Raw genomic sequence first — 14,570 nt, 5'->3', positions numbered from 1 at the left:
TCTTTATGTCATCCTCTTGAAGGTTTTGAATCCTAAAATATACCTCCAACTGATGAATCCAATTATCAAGCTTCTCTGCATTCACTTCACCATTATACCTAGGAAACTTGAATTTAAGATCAAGCTTTAAAAAAGGTGATTTGCTAGTTCCTTTTGAAGAATGATGATGCGTATGAGTAAGGGTTGTGTTAGTGGAAGAGGGTGAAATTATTGTGAAGAAGAAGATGAAGAAGATTGTGGAGAAGGTGGAGGTTTATCTCCATTCCTATTACCTCCTCCTTAAGAGCCTTCTCCGTTGGGAGGTTTGGAACTTTCTCCTTGCAACCTGGTATTCCTCTCTTCATAGAGGACCTTCACCATCTCTGTCATATCAAAGAAAGCCTTTCTGAAGATCTTCTCATCTTCTGTCATGTTTGTAGGTTCTCCTTCATGATACATGATCTTTGGAGTCTCAACTGCAACTGGAGGTTGAAATGGTGTTGGAGATTGTGGCAACCTTTCTCTCCTTCCCCTTGACCCAACTCCAGGGCTTCCAACCAGCTTCCATTCACCTCTTTTGATTTTTAACATTGTAAGCATGACATAAACTTTCAAGCAATTAAATCCTTCTTTCACAAAGCAAAACATAGTGCTCTGATACAAAAATTGATCTGATTTAGAATATTAGTTTGCAGTGCTAAGATCTTCCTCAGATTATAAACAAGATTCTTTCATTGTGCTTAAGGATTCATCAATTTTTGCAAGTGAAATGATGAGTTTTTATGTTAAGTTTTATCAGAAAATTAACATAAACCATAAACTAAACAACAACAAAAAACATGGACATAACAACATCAAAAACATATTACAACAAGCACATGATAAAGGAGTTCACCCCTCCTGGGCTACATATCCTTGGTCCAGCTTCCAATGGCTTAGGCCTCTCTATTATACTCAAAAATGTAAAAACCAGTGTTTACAATGCTCAAATGCTTCTAAACCCTACTCAAATGAGTCCAAAATGTCCAAAATTGGTTATCTAGCCTCTTTTTGCAACCAATTTTGTGGAAAACTGAAGAAGTTATGACTTCTCCTTGTTTTCCCACTATATGTTCCACAAATTGCTCTAAAATCGACATAATCCCATAAATTCGCTCCAAAATCCGCTAACTGGGTGAAATTTAGCTGCACAGTGGACCATAATGTCTATGCACCTACTATTCATTGCAATCAGCAACGACCAACGAGCTTAAGTTTTATGTATGTGGGCGATATTGTGATAGTGATGTGGCAGACCCAATGGAATTATAAACTAGAATCTAAAGTCACATCGCATCTGGAACTTATCGCTCATCCCAATCAGGGGAGAATAGGGGGGCAGTGTGATTGCGATTGTGAAGTGTGAATGTGATTGTGATCTGTGATTGCGCACACCACATCGCATCCCGAGTACACTGGGGCCAATTTCTGTAATGCCTTATGTGGGTTGCGATTGCGATATCACAATCGCAACCTAGTACTTGTCGGGTCGGATTCTTTAACATGATCTGCCTACTACCTATGATTTGCGATATGCAGGGGCCAATGGTGCCCTGCCACTTGGAACCTCCTCATTCACTGAAGGAATTTTCCACATCATCCAATCCTACAATGTGTCTAAGTCAAACTTGAACTTTCACTTGTTATAACTTCAGCATATGAGATTGGATTTGAGTGTCGTTCAGACCATTGGATTCAGAATGCCGAGCTCTTCGATGTGAAGCTAAGATTTTCAAGATTCTGACACTTTGATTTTTGAGCAAGGTTTTGAGCACCTAATCAAAGAGCTTCCATTTTGTTCTTCTCCTTAATGATGTTCCAAAAATCTTTCTGGTTCCAAGTTTTAATTTTGAATTTTAGCGCATGGATTTTCTTTTGGAAAGATTGCATATTGTTTCCTCATGGATTGTCCATAGCGATCCACTAGGTTTCTATTTTCTCCAGGAAGTTGGGATGTTGTAACCAGAAGCTTTCAAAGTGGAGTGGCTTCCACCAAGGAGCAACTGCAGAAGTAATATCCAGATTGACCGGCCAGTGATCCGAGTTGATGGATGGAAGAATCTTGGTTTCTACATTTGGATCTTGAAGGATGAATTGCTCAGAAAGGAGGAAGTGATCTAGATGACTCGCCACCTAATCTTTCCCTCCTCTCTAATTGTTCCATGTGTGGAGTCCATGCTTTGGGAGAATGTCCACCAGGTGTAGCTCTTCAATGGCATTGTTAAACTTTGAGGAAGAAAGGTCCAGCCTCTGAACACCTCTTCTGTTTTCATCCAGATTACGGATCAGGTTTAAGTCCCCTCCTAATATCTTGTCCTTATTTTCCTAGGAGCTTCCTAATCCACCTAGCTGAGATAGAAATAGGCCTTTCTCTCGAGGGTTGGAAGGGCCATAAACCATTGTAAGGATTATCCAGTTTTATGTTCCTACGATTGGGTGTGGAGCCTGATTGTATTATTTATTCAGAGGTTTCGTTACATTGGACCCCAGTTCCTAATGTGGCAACAATGCCACCTGTAAATGTGCACCACCAGGGGGGGCAATGGTGATTATTTGGAGTGCCCCACCGGCCCCTGGCGGGGGATCGGGGGCAACGCCCTCGAAGCTAAAAATATATGTAAAATTGCCTCGTAAAATGTTGTAATTTCATAGTCAATTTGGGTCGTTCATTAGGTGGAGATGTGACGGTAGAAGTTATGTTTAATTTATGTTTTTTTTTTCCTATAAGGAAACCCGTCGCTATATATAAGGGAATTTTATTGCGTCTATGTAGATTTGTGTTCTGAGCAAGGAAGAGAGAGGAGATTGACAGTGAAGAGGGAATTATAGTGGATCTGTTGTAGGTTGTATCTCTTCATTTTGCAGGATAATATAAAAGGAAGGACTAGTTGTTTCTCCATGGACGTAGCCCAAATTGGGTGAACTGCATATATCTGTTTCTTTCTTGTCTTATTCATGTTCTCTGTTTATATTTCTGCAATATTTTATGTGTCCCATTGCTCTGTAATATATAATTTTCTAACACCTACCTGTCTGAAGGCCACTAAAAGGAAGAATCGGGATCCAACCCAATCAGTGAACACAACCTTATCAGGGTCCCAGAGAATAGCCAGACCAACCGCGGTCCCGATCGCGTCTATAGACATGAATTGACTATTCTTCCAAAATCTCTAGTTGTTCTCAATGAGTTTCTTATCATTCATTTTGGTTTCTTGTAACAAGACTATGATGGGATTATTCTTAACTATCTTTTCCTTTAGGGATCAGATCTTACATAGGTTGTTGAGGTCTGTGATTTTCCAAGAGATGATCTCCATTGAAAAGGTGGGAAGGATCTGGGAAAGTAATCCGTCAATCATCCCATTTTCCCTGAATTCAACAGCGATTCCCAGCTTCATGGATCAGATCTTTGGTCAATTTCCTTCCTTTATTTGTTTCTCTGAGCCTCCTAACTCAACAAGTATGGTGAGGGATAGAGGGTTTATGTCTTTCCCTGTACCCCATAGATTTGGATCTGGTTTACCCGATCTAGCCACCCATTGGGAGTAGAGATAACTGAAGTGCATCATCTAGCTTCCTAGTATGTATTTGGCATCTGCTTTACTCCAAGCTTTGAATATCTCCAACATTATCTTCTCTTCTACGCCTAATATTTTATTCCTCTCTTCTACTTCTAGGATCTTTCTTGTGTGGGTAAGGACATCTTTAACCCTTCGAGCATCCTTCGAATGTTCTGGCATCTTTCACTTGGATGCGATGTTTTCCCCTAGGGAGAGGGGTTGCTTGTCGACTTCCATGGACTGGGAGATCTCCTTAGAGGAGCAGGGAATCTCCTCCCCTATCTTCTCCTGATTAGGATCTAGGTTTTCTAGGGCAGAAAAAGGGTTGCTTGGGCTAGGAACCGTCAGGGGTTTCAAGACCATGGTCGGCAAATTCATCCAAGCCTGCTAAGTCTCATCAGACATTGGGTGTGGTTTCACTAGATCTTGGGGGGTATGGTTTGGGAAAGGACAATGTCCTCTGACTTATTGGAACTCTTCTGCATCTCGATGTTGAGTGGAAAATTTGGCTTCGTCCATCTTAGTCAAGGGGGAATCTCCGAATATATGGCTATATTCATGGCACCTCCGGCACTTGAATGGGACATGTCCATAATCAAGAGGCTGGATCCAGGTAGTATCATGGAAGATTAATTCTATTGATTCTAGAAGAGGTTGTGATATATTCATATGCACACATATCTGGGCAAAGGCTGCATGGCGTTGCCTTTTAGTAACCTTGGAGATTTTGAGGAATTGTCCAATGGAATTGTTGATGTCTTCAAGGATGTCCTACTCCCATAAGTCATCCAGTAGGGAGTAAAGGCACACCCATACTGGAGCTACTCTAAATTCTTCCTTATCAAGGATATAGCATTCCTTCCAGTACCTGATGAAAAACCCTGCACTACCCATAAAATATGGCCCATTTTCGAAGATGTGTTGTCTATCTTCCAGATTTGTGAAGATGATTGTAAAGAACCCTTTTTCTCAGAGTTGGAGCTCAATTTTCCATCACGGTTCCCATTTGTGCTGGATCCACATTAAGATGTCTTGCTCCTTGGGCCAAATGCCTAGAAATTTGCATATCATAGCATGATCTTTCATACACTAGAAGATTTTCTCCAAACGGTTGTTGGGGATTACAAACTTAGGGTTGGTTGTTGATCATGGTGGACACCGGTTTTTCCCTTCAATCGCTTGCCACTATGCTCCCATGCCAAGGGTTTCTTCATCATTTTTTGAAGCAGTAGCCATTGCTGGGTTCGTCTATCCTTGCACAAATAGGGTATGATTCACGTGCCCCTGAAGGACTACGACCCCTCAGCCCGAGGTGGTGGGGGGGCAGTCATGATCATGCCTCTTAGCTACCAATATGATCTGGTTGAACTGGTGGCCAGCAATTGCTTCAAAGAGAAAATCCGACCCGTCAGGGGATCTGATCCATCAGGAGGCCGTGCTGTCAGCTGTATGGAAAAACCTTAGTAGTCGTAAGAATATTGCATAGTTTATTGAAGGGTGGATCTTAATTCACATATAAATTCAAAATTTATGTACAAAATTGTTATATTCCTTTGTAGACACATGTTTCAAAATATAAAAGTATTATTTGTGCTAATTAAGGTTGTCTATAGTAGGAGGAGGTGATCAAGAAGAAATATGGAGAAATTGTACCAAAACAACCTCTCATTTTGAAGGCATCAAATCACAATCTATTTATTTATTTATGAGGCATTCAAGTTGGAATAATCAGACAAGGTATGTAAATTTAACATAGGCCTCATGATTTGTAAGGCTCACTCAGGCTCTAAGTTCTTTGTATATTAGTTTATCCATTTCTTCAAGCAACTCTTAGTTCACATAACTTGTCAATATTTGCAAATAAAAAACAAGAAACACATTTTCTTGGGGCTTACAAATTTATTTTACGAACATGCAAAAGAAGTTCCATAGCTTCAAACACGTGCAAGCCATCAATCTTTTCTATCTACCCTGTAAAACTTAATTCGTCAAATATTGTTTTGTTTCACTTCATTTAATCATTTTGTACTTCCACTTATGATGCAAGCTATATTTTCTGTTGGGACGAGGAAAAGTTATGATTTCTTGTCACTTAATGCTTCATTTATTGATTATCCTTATAATATTATCTCTGTTTATAGAATAAAATAAGGAAAACATCAATCAAAGTTGGAAGAAACTAGTTGGTGATAGAATAGGGGAATTAAGTATGAAAAATAGATTCTTTGTTATTTTTGTATGCAGAGATACGATTGGGCAAAAGCTCTTCAGTTGGCAGGACAACATAAGGCCATAAAGGGAAAATCCACCACGTCTGGGGCAGAAAAGGAAGCAGAAGATTAACTCCAGTACTCCTGTTTTATCATATGATCAGATTTTATATGGCAAAATCCGGATTCGCTGTTATCCAAGTTTCCCTTTCATGTTATCTAAAGTCGAAAGGCAAATAGATGAGGGGGAGACTATTGATATGTAATTATTATTTTGAGAGCACAAACTTTGTTAATTCAGTGATTCTATCAGATGTTACTTTGAAGTTAATGAAAGGAATTTGCGTGTAATACATCTCCGTATCCTGAGCTTTTACTAAGAAGAGGCTTCTGGCAACTCTCGGACCAGTCACAAGAAGTTCCACTGCTCCTTTGTGTTATAGTTTACATCCAGTCCTGGTATTTGATTTAATGTTTAGTTCTCTTTCTTATCTTGAAGATTGATGTTAACCTACGCTGTTGTTCACTTAGCTTTATACTGAAATTGCGAGATAAACCTAAGTAAGCATTCTAATTAGAATAAGTGAATGTATGGTTGATTGATGTTCGATCAAATGAATGTAATCATGGATCTTGAGGAACAAGACTGGGTAACTTCTATGGATTGCAATATAGAATGTTTATCAGTTAGGAATATTTTATAGTTATTTTTGTTCACTTACAGATTGTTGTTCAATTGCCGATTGTTATTGTTATTTAGCAATACAGATTGATTTGAGTTGAGTGGTGTGCTCGGTAATCATAGTTCCTTTACTTGATTAAGTGTGATTAGTCTCAAGCTTATTTGAGTAATTCTCATTTTCATTCAAGTTCCAATTGGTTTCAGAACAAGTTGTATGGAATTACATAGGGTGTTGCGAACATTCCTTTCATAAATAGTTTCTTTGTAGAATTGTGTGAACTGGATTGAAGAATTGAACTTTAATAATTGCAATGATTCATCATTAGATAACCTCTAACTTCACTGCACATACTGTCTTGGAACTCTTGAAATAGAAAGACTTACCTTGAGTTGACAACTAATGTAGGGATTAATATTGCCTGTGAAAAGACATCTTAGTGAGCCACCATTTTGATGTCATTGTCGGGGAGAGTGTTTAAAGTGATTAATCATATTCCCTTGTAGTAAGAAAACTGGGTTTTAAAAATGGAAGGTCAAAAGCTGCGTACCTAGCAAGTAAAGTGATTTCTTACATGCCCGCTTTACAACAAAATTTTAGAGGTTAAATAGGAATTTGTTTTATGAATGACTAGGAATAAAAAGCTAGAGAAAGAACAAAATCTTCTACCAAAATCCACAAAACCCAAAGGATAGGTGAACCTTGGGAGAACGACCTTTGTAGATGAAATCATAAGAAGAGCAGAGTCTCAAGCATCAGTAGGATTCTAGGCTATACCTGGAAAAAGTTCTACTACCATCCCTTAAGCAACAGGCCCACCATCTGCAGCTCATGCTAGGATTCAAAGCTAAGTAGGATCGGAACAGAGTTTTCAAGCTACAATAAGCCTATCCTCTGATCCTCTACAGGAGGGAAAATCTTGTAATTTACGAGAAGGAAAAGGAGAAACTAGTGGGGTTACTGAAACAGAACCAGAGTTGTTGGAACAAGGATCTCATGAGATTCCAGACTTAGGTAGTGCTGTAAAACTTGCTCGGGTTGCTAAATCTCTGTTTATTACGGAAGAACCCCTTGAAATTCTTGAAGACTATTGGCATATCTTTGATCAAATGGCATAAAATCCACCCCAAGGTCAAACTTCGACATTAGAATACCCCATAGTTGACTAGGTGGCCAATGCCCCTATGAAGGCCATTCCTCTGCAGAACATCCCAACCTTTCATGGGATAATCACAGAGGATCCTGATTCTTTCTTGTTTGAGTTTGATGTCCTCTGTAGAGGGTAGGACTATACGATCGACCCCCAAAAACTGAAATTATTCCCTTCCACTTTGAAAGGGGAAGCTTTAAGATGGTTTATGGGTCTAGGTGGGAAAACCATCAATTCTTGGGACGAAATGAAAACCTCCTTCCTTAAAAGATATAAGGACTTTTGTAAAACTAGGGAACTGAAAGATGAGATTTTCAAGATGACTGCAAAAGATAATGAGACATTAGAAGAATATGTAGAATGATTTAATTATAATTTGTAGAGATCTCCACACATTACACTACCGAAAGAAGTCCTAACAGCTATATTGATTAAAGGAATCAAAGAAGAATGGATAGAAAATCTAAACTTAATGGGAAAAGGAGATATTTCTCAAGAAGAGTATGATGAAATCATTCATTTGTGTATCAAGTGTTCACGAGGGAGCACACATACAGGAGTAGCTACCAAGATCTAATGAGCAGAGGAAACAAACCACATAGTGGCTGTATAACGCGAATGGAGATTGGCAACCTCCTGGAAGATTTTAAGATGGATATCCTGGGAACTCTTACAACATAGTTGGATGTTCTACAAGCCAAACAAAAACAAACTTTAGTAAAACGAAATTTGGCCATCTTCTGCCCACGTTTTCGAAAGAAGCACAGCCAATGGGAATGCCCATTAGACATGGTTCAGACGTGCACCATTTGTACTAAGGATCACAATATTGAACAGTGTCCATCATTACCCAGGTTGAAAGCAGTATTCAAAGAAGCAGATGAGGAAACAGAACTGATATATTTGATGAACCAACGTCGACAATGGTAAGCCAAACCTACAGGTATGTCACAAGACGCATCCTAATTTTTTCCTTCATCACAGTTTAATCAATAATAGAACCTTGGGGTAGCCTAGCAAGGCCAATCATCCTACCCAAAATGGTAAATTCCACCATTCCCTATGACACCCTAGCCAGCACAATCTTTTCCAGGGAATGGTTGGCCAAATTCACCTTTTACTCTTGTATGGCAAGGCAATCCCTATCAATCCACTGGCCTGGCTCCACCTCGCAAAACCTGAATTGGTCTACAAACTAGCAGCGACCTCTAGGGATATCCAATATACCTACGGGAATAGGCCCCCAGCCTCAGACCGCATTGATAGTTCCTTATACATTACAACAAAATTCTCAACCTCTTCTGCGGCCATAGTTACTAGCTCAGCAAACCCGAATCCTAATAATAGGCCAGTCCAGTTGGTACAGGTTATTGAAAATCCAGAATATGAGATTGAGCAGAAAGAATGTAATGAGCTCAGATTAAGGTCAAGGCAGGTCATAAACCCTGAGGAAAACAGGGACCAGCCTTCAATTGAAATTGTAACTCCACCTATACATATTCCATCATCTGTACATATTCCACCACTTGTAAATAATACTGAATCAAAGCACGAGGAAGAAACAGATCAACATGATGACCCTGAAAAACTTATGGTCACTTCTCCTCCATTCCCTGAAAGGCTAGTGATACCTAGACTGATCACTTATCCTGATTTTGATCTTGTAGGGGAACTGAAAGTTTTGTGTATTAATATTCCTCTCCTCCAAGCTATTCAAGACATTCCAATCTATGCCAAGACCGTCAAAGAATTATGTGTAAAAAGGCCTATGAGGAAGGTCAAAACCTCATCCACTATTGATGTCGTAGGAACCTTATCCGATTTACTCTTGGGAGGGGGAACTCCCATAAAATATCAAGACCCTAGAAATCCCATAGTAATAGTTCAGATATGTGGCTGCTCCTTTCCAAACACCCTAGTTGATATAGGAGCTACCATTAACATACTAACAACAGAAACTTGTCAAGCACTAGGTATCACAGCCTTAGAACCAACTACCACTTTATTAGAAATTTCCAATCGGTCAGTGGTGAGAACAAAAGGGACTTTACAAGATATTACAGTTTCTGTTGACTCATGGGAATATTCGGTAGATTTCCTGGTTATAAACCCAAGGAGTATGTTGGATGGGCATCCTTTGATTCTGGGATGACCTTGGCTGGAAATAGTTGATGCATATATTGGCTGCCGAGAAGGAAGCATGAAAATCACAAAGGGAGATGCTGTAAAAAATCGGGTATTATACCCTCCTTCCAGGCCAAGTTTTCCCATTGTAAAAATATGTAAGCAACCACCAATGTACCTGGAAGAGAGCATCCATTCACCACTCACAGTAGCAGAAGCACTAGAATTTAAAGATCAAACTGAAGATGATTTTATCAATAGCTTTATAAATCAACAAACTAATGTAGAGTGTGAGATGCTGAAAGCAATTCTTGATAACGAAGCCATGGAAGATCCCCTGAAGGACACAGACGACCAGCACATTCAGACAACTGTTGTTCAAAATAGTAAACCATTTGAGATTGAACTAGGAAAAGTTATAAATATCAATGCTAATTTGGAAAGTGAACAACAGAAAAATCTTATCCAAGTATTGCAAAAAAATAAAGGGGATTTTGCCTGGGATTATCCTGATATGAAAGGGATAGATCCGTAGTTATGTACACACCACATTTATATAGAGAAAGATGCATGACCCATCTAGAAGCCTCAATGGAGGTTGAATCCTCACCTCAAGGATATCGTGACAGAGGAATTACATAAGCTACTGGATGTAAACTTTATTTATCCCATCTCAGACAGTAAATGGGTCTCCCCTTTGGTGGTCGTCCCCAAGAAAAACGGGAAATGGTGTATTTGTGTAGACTATCGAGAGCTAAATAAGGCAATGCAGAAAGACCATTTTCCCCTCCCATTCATTGATCAGGTCCTCGATACGTTGGCAGGAAAGCAGTTCTTCTCCTTTCTAGATGGCTTCAATGGGTACGATCAAATCCAGATTGCCCCTGAAGACCAAGACAAAACGACCTTCACCTATCCCTGGGGCACACTTGCATACAAAGTATTACCGTTTGTCTTGCGCAACGCCCCGGCCATGTCTCAGAGAGCTATAATAAGCATCTTTTCTGCTCTAATAAATGAATGACTAGAGGTATATATGGATGATTTTACTCCATATGGGGATGATTTTGATCAAGCACTACAAATGCTAGAAATTTTTTTAGAACGATGTATCACTACCAAGTTATGTTTAAGCAATGTCAAGTGTCACATGATGATGACCGAGGGTGTGATCCTGGGGCATTACATCTCTGCAGCAGGAATACGAGTAGACCCAGCAAAAATATAGGTAATTCTCTTACTGCCTACCCCCTGCACCCAAACAAAGGTAAGTAGTTTCCTAGGATATGCAGGTTATTATCCCAGATTTATTAAGAATTTTTCACAAATTGCAGCACCCTTATACGCTCTAACTGAAAATATTGATTTCAGTTGGTCTGACAAATGTGACATAGCTTTTGCAGGATTAAATAAACTTGTCTCAACATCACCAGTATTACGTGGACCAAAATGGGAGCTGCCTTTTCATATTTCCACGGACACATTAGATGTAGCCATAGGCGCTATCCTTGGTGAGGAGGAGGACAAGAAACCTTAAGCTATATATTACATTAGCAAAAATCTCACCCCTGCAGAACTCAATTACATAGTGACAAAAAAAAAATTCTAGCAGTTATTTATGCAATAAATAAATATAGGCACTATATAACTGGCTACCAAGTCTTTGTGTACACTGATCACTCTGCCATTAGATATGTAGCTAATAAACCTATCACAAATGGTCGAGTAACATGATGATTATTACTTTTGCAGGAGTTCAACATTACCATTAAGGATCGTCCATGAAAGGAGAATCCCGTTGCTGATTTTCTATATCAAATTCTGAAGGATAATGATCCATTGGCGGTAGATGACCAATTCCCGGATGAGCACCTATTTGTTGTGGCGGTTAAGATGACATGGTACACATATGTGGAAAATTATCTAGCAGTAGGAAAGCTACCTAAACATTTAACAACAAGGGAAAGAAAATTGATTGTTCAGCATAGCGCTTGGTTCTCTTGGATAGGTGGATATATTTTTCATACAAGGGCCGACATGTGTATACGCAGATGTATCTGCGAAGATGAGATCCATGACATCTTGAAGGCTTGCCATGACAAGCCTTATGGGGGACATTTCGCAGACCGAAGGATAAGACATAAGGTATTACAAATGGGCTATTACTGGCCCACTATTTTTAAGGACGCTAAAAAATATGCCCAGGCCTGCGACAGTTGCCAAAGGATGCGTCAGCCTGGTCAATCTGATGAAATGCTTCTACGGCCACAATTCGTCATAGAACCCTTTGAGCATTTGGCATTAGACTTCGTAGGCCCATTTCACTTGCCTTCAAATCAGAAGGCCTACATACTGGTAGCCACAGATTATGTGACAAAATGGGTGGAAACAGTAGATTTACCAAGAACCACAGAGGAAGCAGTGATTAACTTCCTTTTTGGGATATCTGTGTGGTATGGGTTACCACGAGAAGTGGTCACAGATGGGGGAAAGCATTTCACAGGTAACAAGATTACCTCCACCCTCAGAAAACATCATATCATGCACAGGATCACTTCTTTGTATCACCCATAGGCGAACAGGTAGGTAGAAAGCACCAACAAGGTCATAAAAGCAATTATGACTAAAACAGTCTCAACGCACCGACGAGATTGGACTACTAGACTACCAGAGGCCTAATGGGCCTACTGTACGACTTGGAGGAGTACTACTAGATACTCTCCTTACTAGCTTGTTTTCAGTAAAGAGCCAATTTTTCCAATCGAATTCGAAATAAAGACTCTAAGGACAGCCGAGGAAGTAGGTCTGGACTTAACAGAAGCTCAAACCAAGCGTTTTTAGCAAATTAACAAACTAGATGAAGCTCTACTGCTTGCTCTGCAAAGAACTGCAATCATACAACATCAAAGGGAAAAATGGCATGACAACCTTATCAAGAAGAAAACGTTTCAAAAAGGGGATTGGGCACTTCTGGATTCTAGGTTCCAAGACTTCCCAGGCAAGTTTCAAACAAGATGGCTCGGCCCTTATGAGATTCAAGAAGTGCATAACAATGGTACTCTTACCTTGAATATCATAGATGTATCCATCCATTCCTTTAAGGTAAATGGGCATTGAGTGCGCCTCTATCATCAACCACTTACCAAAGAATCTTTTTACAAGCAGGTACGCAAGGAACCCTCCATGCAAATTCTAGTTGTAGGGAATGATAACCCAGCAGCTTTTTCTTTTAAAAATTGAAATTGCTTGAAAATTTTTAAATAATGTACATAACTTTGTAGGAATTACTCTTTTCTTTGTGTTTTTGTTGTTCAAACAAGTGAACGTTTCCATTCAACTGATTGAACAACACATTTTTTTATTGTTCAAACAATCGAACGTTTCCATTCAATTGATTGAACAACACATTTTTTATTTTCTCTATTCAAACAATGGGACGTTTGTCTTTCAATTGATTGAACAACACATTTTTTTATGTTATTCAAACAAGCGAACGTTGTCGTTCAATTGATTGAACAACACATTTTTGTTTTTTATTTTCGTCGTTCAAACAATGGGACGTTTGTCATTCAATTGATTGAACAACACATTTTCTGTTGTTCAAACACTTAGACGTTTGCCGTTCAATTGATTGAACAACACATTTTTTGTTTTCTTCCCATTTTCGTTGTTCAAACAATTGAATGTTTTTCGTTCAATTGATTGAACATCAAATTTTTTTTGCTGTTCAAACAAGCGAACATTGTCACTCAATTGATTGAACAACACATTTTTGTTTTTGACTTTCGTTGTTCAAACAATTGAACATTTGTCATTCAATTGATTGAACAACACATTTTTTACGGTGTTCAAACAAGTGAATGTTGCCGTTCAATTAATTGAACAACACATTTTTGTTTTTTATTTTTGTTGTTCAAACAATGGGACGTTTGTCGTTCAATTGATTGAACAACACATTTTTTATGTTGTTCAAACAAGCGAACGTTGTCGTTCAATTGATTGAACAACACATATTTTTTGTCATTCAAGCTAGCAGATGCTTGCTGTGCACTTCATTGAACAGTGTTTTTTTTAATTTTGTTTTTATTGTTCAAACAATTGGACGACTATCGTTCAATTGATTGAACAACACTGTTTTTTTTTGTATTCTCACAACTGTGGTTCAATGGATTGAACGACATATTTTCCGTTCATTAGTTTTCATTGTTCAAGTTATTAAACAATTGTCGTTCACTTGATTGAACAACACCAGTTCTTTTTATTTATTTTTGTTGTTCACACTATTGAACAATTGTTGTTTTTTAACAACGCATTCTTCCTTATTCATTTTTATTTTCTTTGATTTTTTTATTTTGTAGAGTGAACCACACCTTGTTGCAAGCTAAATGTTGAATTTTTCTCATTACTTTTCCCTCAAATCATTATACGATGATCCTCTTCTTTTTTCGAAATAAGCGCCATGTGCATTCATGCCCTTTCTATCGATATATGGTAATAACAATGTCATTAAAACCTATAAAATCCTTTTGTTGGTTATCTTTATTCATCAAGATAATATGGCGTATCTTTATAATGGTTGTTTGAATATCTTTTCTTTTGGAACACATTAGGAAATGATTCATTACCTTTAATCCATGTTGGCTTATTTTTATACTTCCAAATGGATAAAACTCCTCGATATAATGTTAAGGGATAAGAGTATAATACTCCCATTGGCATCTTCTTACTTCTTACACCATCCCTAACTCTTAAGGAGCAAATGTGCCTCCCTTTTTGCAAGAAAAATTGTAAAAATAAAAATAAATAGCAAAATTCTTATAACATTGTC

The sequence above is a fragment of the Pinus tabuliformis genome, chromosome 7 (genome assembly GCF_031772625.1).
Source record: "Pinus tabuliformis cultivar Carrire ecotype Pingquan chromosome 7, CPIR1, whole genome shotgun sequence".
Lineage (NCBI taxonomy): Eukaryota > Viridiplantae > Streptophyta > Pinopsida > Pinales > Pinaceae > Pinus > Pinus tabuliformis.
This window is presented reverse-complemented; position numbering follows the sequence as displayed.